Source organism: Pinus tabuliformis, chromosome 8 (genome assembly GCF_031772625.1).
Source record: "Pinus tabuliformis cultivar Carrire ecotype Pingquan chromosome 8, CPIR1, whole genome shotgun sequence".
In the NCBI taxonomy this organism is placed as follows: Eukaryota; Viridiplantae; Streptophyta; class Pinopsida; order Pinales; family Pinaceae; genus Pinus; species Pinus tabuliformis.
This window is the reverse complement of record NC_142294.1, coordinates 272,370,910-272,377,653: the sequence shown is the minus strand read 5'-3', so window position 1 is coordinate 272,377,653 and position 6,744 is coordinate 272,370,910. Positions and strand designations below refer to the sequence as shown.

Genomic DNA, 6,744 nt, shown 5'->3' with positions numbered 1-6,744 from the left:
GAATGGCATTTCAACCAACAAATATCATCAATTCCATGAACTTTCAACCTTTCATCCAAAAGATGGGATTCGAACTATGACAAAAGATGCATGCTAATAGTCGAAGGTCAGTTGAGCATTATTGAAGGGCCGCGTGGCGCACTGGTTAAGTGGTGTGGTGCACTGAGCAAGCACGGCTCACTGGGCGCCTCCACACAGTGTGTTTTTATATGGGCACGACGCATTGGTGCGGTGCGGCACACTGGGTGTGCTACGTGGCGCACACAGCCAGGAAGCCTGAGAATTGCCGAGATTCACTCCAATTGCCCAAAAACGCGTGAATTCGCCTTGGGACAAATGTTTGAGGATCACATTGAGCTTATTAATCAACCAGGGACCTTAAACTCTAAGAATCGCCTCTAACTTGCATTAGATTGTTGAAGGCCGTGTAGTTGTTTGGTCAAGAAATTACGGGATTCACTATTGAGTGGATCAAGGAGCGGAGCAAATTGAAGAACAAAAGTAGCAGCAAAAATGGATTTTCATATCTATCTTGCCAGGACGAGCATGCAGACTTCTACTTTTAGGTCAGATACATTACTCCCTTGACAACATTTATGGTACATTTACATGCAGAGTAGAGGCACTTTCGCAGTCACGCCAGGGAAAAACCTGAAATATCAAATAAGATGACATGGAGACAAAGAGGATCCCGCAACACATGAGCACACAGATGCTGAAGCAGTCAAGGAAAGAAAAATTCATCAACCAAACCTAGACAAAGGCAGTACTATATGACAAACATAGATGCAAATCTTTACATTCTGATAGAAACGAGAGTTGTGCAAGTTCAACCAGCGACCTGGAGGCAGAAACGAATTTCAGGTTTCACTATGGTGGCACAAAGAGAACAAAAACTTGGGTTCTGAGACGTGTATTTCATAGAAGCAGGAGTCCGAGAAAGAACAGGAGTCATATCAGCATGTTACCAGGAAAGAGGAAAACAAGAAACGAGGGTAAGAATGTATCCCCTTTAAGCTCCTTTAAATTACAGAGAGGATATTGTCCTCTAGCAAAGGATTCCTATGAGGAAGATGGCTCTGAAAATTGTTCTTCAGAGGCCTCATCCTGTAATGTAGGCTGAAATGCATGCATAGATGACGAAGGGATGGACACGAACTGTAACATGTCATATCATGAATCCTGTATTAATCCTAAAGTTTTGAGGGTGGATTCACTGCATGCCTCTAAAAAAAATGGAAAACCACAGGCGTTTTCCATTGCATGCAAGTAAAACCCTGCAGGAAAGCCATCCACGTCATGCATTGAGGATCAATGATTATTATCCTGGAAATGCAAGGAAAAGACAAGGCGAAATCATGATGGAAGATTCCACCGTGAGAGACTGCAAAGAAAATCATCTGAGCTTGAGCCAAAAGTACAGACCCAGATCCTTCAATGAACTTGTTGGACAGAACATTGTGACAAAATCCTTGATGAATGCTATCCTGAAACAGAGAATTGCATCTATATATGTTTTCTATGGGCCCAGAGGGACAGGGAAAACCACTGCTGCGAGATTATTTGCTGCGGCAATTAATTGTTCATCTCGCAACAGGAAATCAGGACCATGTTGGGAATGCAGAGAATGCTCACTTTTTCAGTTTGGTGAAAACCCTCATGTCACAGAGCTATATGCAGCAAGCAATAATGATATTGAAAAACTGAAGTTCTGCCTTCAGAATATTGAATTCTCTCAATCAGCTTCTGAGTACAAGGTTTTCATTATAGAGGATTGTCATGATCTGAATCACGAAGTATTTAGTACTATGTTGAAATTTGTGGAAAATCCTAATAGTTACATGGTATTTATTCTGATTACAATAGATTCAGAATTACTTCCTAAGCCTTTCCTGTCTGGATGTCAAAAATTCCGATTTCAGAAGCTAAAAGATGTGGATATGTCCAGTAGACTTCATAAACTAGCAGTTTCAGAAAATATCGACATTGAGGAAGATGCGTTGCGTTTGATCACATTCAGGGCAGAGGGCTCGTTACGGGATGCTGAGAACACATTGGAGCAGTTCAGCCTTCTTCCTACAAAAGTCACTCTGACCATTGTTCTCCAAATGATTGGTTTGATACCGCATGAAAAAACTGGTGGAACTACTTGACTTTGCTTTAGTAGCAGACACTGAAAATACTGTGAAAACCACACGAGAGTGTTGGAAATAATACTGAGAGGGGGGGTGAATCAGTATTATTAGATCAATAAAACTTTTCAATTTCATGCTCAGAAACATATACGCTACTTTGGTTAAGTGAACCCGCGTGTACACGCTACTGTGTCTAAAGCAACTAGCGTATATCCAGAGATCTTATAATTCAGTTATCTTAATCTTCAGTAGATGCATCAGAACATTATTAAGCATATTAACAGTAAACAGGTGCAGTATAACATAACAGAACATCACACAAGAGCCACACACATGAACACCATGATATAAGGTGGAAACCCAATGTGGGTGAAAACCACCTGCTGCAAGTCATCTCAATCTTCTTCTTAATAAGAAAATCCTTTTACAATATTTGTACTGGTGCAGTCTTATACCAGTACGGGAGCTACAACCCCCTTTGCTCTTGTACTAGCCGATCCATTTACTAGTACGCAGGCTGCTACCTGCTACAATGCTCCAAAGATCTCCCTTAGCTTTTGTACTGGCTTAGATACTAGTACGTAGGTGCTTGCCTACAATCTTCTCACCTCCAGGTACCACGTTTCATCAATTTTCAGACTGGATACACTGAAGCACAACACATAATCTGTAAGGCCACTTTTCATCCAATTTTCATACTGGACCCATAACTATCATTGAAGCTCAAAACAATCATCAAACTCTGAATCACTGAAACCCTGTTAACAACAGTCACCAGAACACAGAGCAGACACAAAACTCTGTAATAACCATCAGATCCATCTGCAACTTCAAATATCAAGCTTTACAATGTATACGCTACTTCGATGAATCAAACCCGCGTGTATACGCTCTTTTATCAAAGCCAACCCGCGTACAGATCTAAAAATAATTTCTCATAACTTGCAGCTGTACCAGACATCAGTCATACTCATAACACTTATAGAACAATACATGCGTCAGTATGTAGATCTAGAATAAGCATCATAAAGATAGTTCATTTCAAACCATTTGATCCCGATCTCTCCTTAGATCTAGTTCTCCATCAACCGGTGAGATCTCTCCTTAGCACAGATCAAGCGATGCATCATCAACCCATAACCCTGCATACTAGATCTAATGCTTCATCAGATATTCAAGATATTTCAGATACACTTGCCTAATGATTTCCTTCCCTTTATATAGCCTTAGGCCTTGTTCAATACCAAGAGCCAAAACCATAGAAATCCAATACCATCAACTTCAAAACTAGGGATCGACACGCCCGTCGAGACACAATGGTCCGAAACCATAGGCACAACTTCCAAGAACTAACCGCCATGGACCAAAGGTACTTTTCCACATACACGCGCTTTTGCTGAAGCCAACCTGCGTGTACACGCGACTTGGGCTTAACGAACCTGCGTGTATGAACTTTCTCTTCTTCTTGTAGTCTGATCATCAATTCCTTGCTGCTGACCTTCTGTACTATGATTTGTCATCAGTGAGGTTTGCCATCAAGGACAACACTTATCTCATAATGCCAACAATCTCCCCCTTTGGACCTGATGGCAAAGCTAACTTGTCACACTTAGAATTAGCATCTGATTCCTTTGAGCTGTCCTCCATCAGTCACATCTGATATCTCTTCTGAAGATTCATCATCTGATTCCTTTGAGCTATCCTCCATCAGTCACATCTGATATCTCGTCTGAAGATTCATCCAGTTATACATAAGTGAGATATGAGAGGGTTGCCATCAAGTACAACACATGCATCATAATGCCAACAATCTCCCCCTTTGGACTTGATGGCAACAACACCAAATCACTCTCCCCCTTTGACATCAAGGGCAAAGGGTGGACCAATATATTCTCTTCCTTTGCTGAATCATTCCACTGTCCATACTCCCCCTGAGTACCTGCTGAAATCTCTGAATAATCTCCCCCTTTGTATATGCCAAGGTGTACCAATCTGTCAATGCTCCCCCTGAGTACATGCCAAGTCTCTGTACTGCTGAAGTGTGCTTGTTCATGCTCTTCCTGACTGTAGGCAAGATCTGCAAAAGATGTTCTTCAAGAAGAACACGACTCTATACATCATAAAGGACCTTCCTATCACTTAGGACTCATACATACATCCATCTCTCAACTAAGTGAGGATATACAAAAATTGACTCATCCACCCAACCAAGTGGGAATACATCAAAATTTTACATATGACAACCAATCACATTGCATCAATCATCCCAGGCATAGTGGGGAAACCAAAATAGGCCGTTACATGACCTTGACACCATGAAAGAGATACCACAAAAGAGATATATGACATAGAGACAAAATAACTAGACCAAGACTTATGAAAGTCACCAGCAGCATCTGATAATCACCATTCAGATCAACAACCAAGAGATCCTTCTGTTCTCCTTTCGCCTTTGTTCCATCTGAAACCAACACCAAATGTGAACTAGAACCAAAAGCTTTAAGATAATGCCAACAATGCATCATTGGAAGATTATCTGCTCCCCCTGAACCTGTGCCAGATGATCTCTGTCAGACCTATATCAGACTTTCTGCAACCAACATCTGTCCCTGCTGATTTTCTTCAAATATCCATATACGCGTCTGTATACACATAAACAGGCGTATATACGCAGATATCCCTTACGCAACACGCGTACACCATATACGCGACTATCCCCTTGTAAGACGGCGTATGCACGCGGATATCCTTTAAACAACACGCGTACACAAATTTCCATATCAGCAACCTGTAAATGTCCTGTAGAGAATAGGTCATCAACCTATAACAAGGTATGTCTGCATCAATTCATCCCTTTCAACAGAATTCAGAGTCATTCACATGTGTGAAACCACCATAGCCATTTCATCAAGGTCAAGATCTACAAGATCCAAATATCAATCATCATATGTAAGTATCAACCTATATAGATAAGAACTCATCACCATGTCTCCAATAAAGCAACTTTGAGTAGTCATCCATGTGTCAGCACTATGTATCTTGAGCTCAAGCTCATTTGACAAAACTTCTTGATATCATCAACAGCAACAATCCTTATCCACATGAGTGCCTGCATCATAACTGTATGATCTTTATGCATATGACAACAGCAGTATATAAGTGACTCATCATCAGGTGAGGAAGATGTGTATTCAAGCTTTGTACTTCTCCTTGTTCTTATGAGGATCACCATGTAAGCACCATACATGCATCATCAAAGAATCAACCATAAATCTGATCTGAACATCTTCTATGTAACTTCAAGAATCATATGAGAGTTTATCATAGACAACTCACAACATCATATCATAGCAAGATATATCATTTATCCATATAAGAATCATCACCAAGGATTATTAACCATAATGCCAACAATGAATTACTAAAGGCATATGCTCCCCCTCAACCAGTGCCATTTGTTAGATCTGATCATGCATATATCAGCAGTAAGCATCAAAACATCTTCATCCTCAAGTTAGGGTCAAAACAAAACATTTCCACACATCCTCAGCAGACTGTAGCTATTAACCAATAGAGCAAATAATGGACTGAATCATATCAGATCCCTTTTCTGAGCCTGTCCCCACTGCTTTTCTTCAGACTGACATATACGCGACTTTGCAGTGTCGAACTCGCGTATATACGCGACTTCCCTTTAAGGAACTTGCGTATGAGATTTAGGACACTGAAGGTTTACACTTTCAGCTCCCCCTGAGTCTGATATGTCTGTGCTGTGCTGTGTCTCAGTACATTGTGCTGACTGTACTTCCTTCTTCCTCCATATCTTCAAGTGTGATGAGGTTTTCTCCTTTCGGTGTGATGTCCATCCTTTGTTCCTGCATTCCTTTGCTATATGTCCAAGCTTGTTACATGCATAACATCTAACATGTTTCATGTTCCTTCTGTAGCAATCAGCAGCTTTGTGACCATACATATTGCAAGCAAAGCAATATCCATTAAAGTACCTTGATTGAGATGACCTGTCCGCATAATAGTCTTGAACTCTTCTTCTTCTACATCTAGCTGCAACATGTCCAAGATTATGACATACATAACATTCAATATTATTCATAGGAGGAGTAAAATATTTTCTTTGAAGACTTTCTTTCCTTGGTTGATGATGAGATTGACCTTTCATCTCCTTGTTGATCATTTTGGATTTCTCTTTAGAGTTCCTTGCCTCACCTTGTGAACTAGATTCACCTTCAACAGATTCATGGAAACCAAGACCGGTCTTGATAGCAGGAGACCTTTGACTACTAAGAATATCATCCAAGACTTTAGAACTATCTTGAAATCGTAAAAGCTTATCCTTTTCTTCTAGTTTACCTTTCAAGATATTTACCTCAACCTGAAGCTGTTCTTCCTTTTCAAGAGATTGCTTTTTCAAATCTTCTTCATCTTTCCTTCCTTCTTCCATTTGTTCCCTTAGTTTGAGAATCTCCTTTTCTTGTTCTTCATTCAGATCCTGCTGCATTTGATGAACTCGGAAGGCACATTCTAGTTGAGATTTTAAGCTGGTGGCTTCGTTTTCTTGTATTGCAATAGCTTGGAGTAGATCTGTATTCTG

At 40.5% G+C, this 6,744-nt stretch overlaps 1 pseudogene; it reads left to right on the top strand.

Moving 5' to 3' along the window:
- The first annotated feature begins 1,235 nt into the window (after nucleotides 1–1,235).
- LOC149235189 (protein STICHEL-like 1 pseudogene) lies at nucleotides 1,236–2,153 on the top strand (annotated as a pseudogene).
- The last annotated feature ends 4,591 nt before the right edge of the window (nucleotides 2,154–6,744 follow it).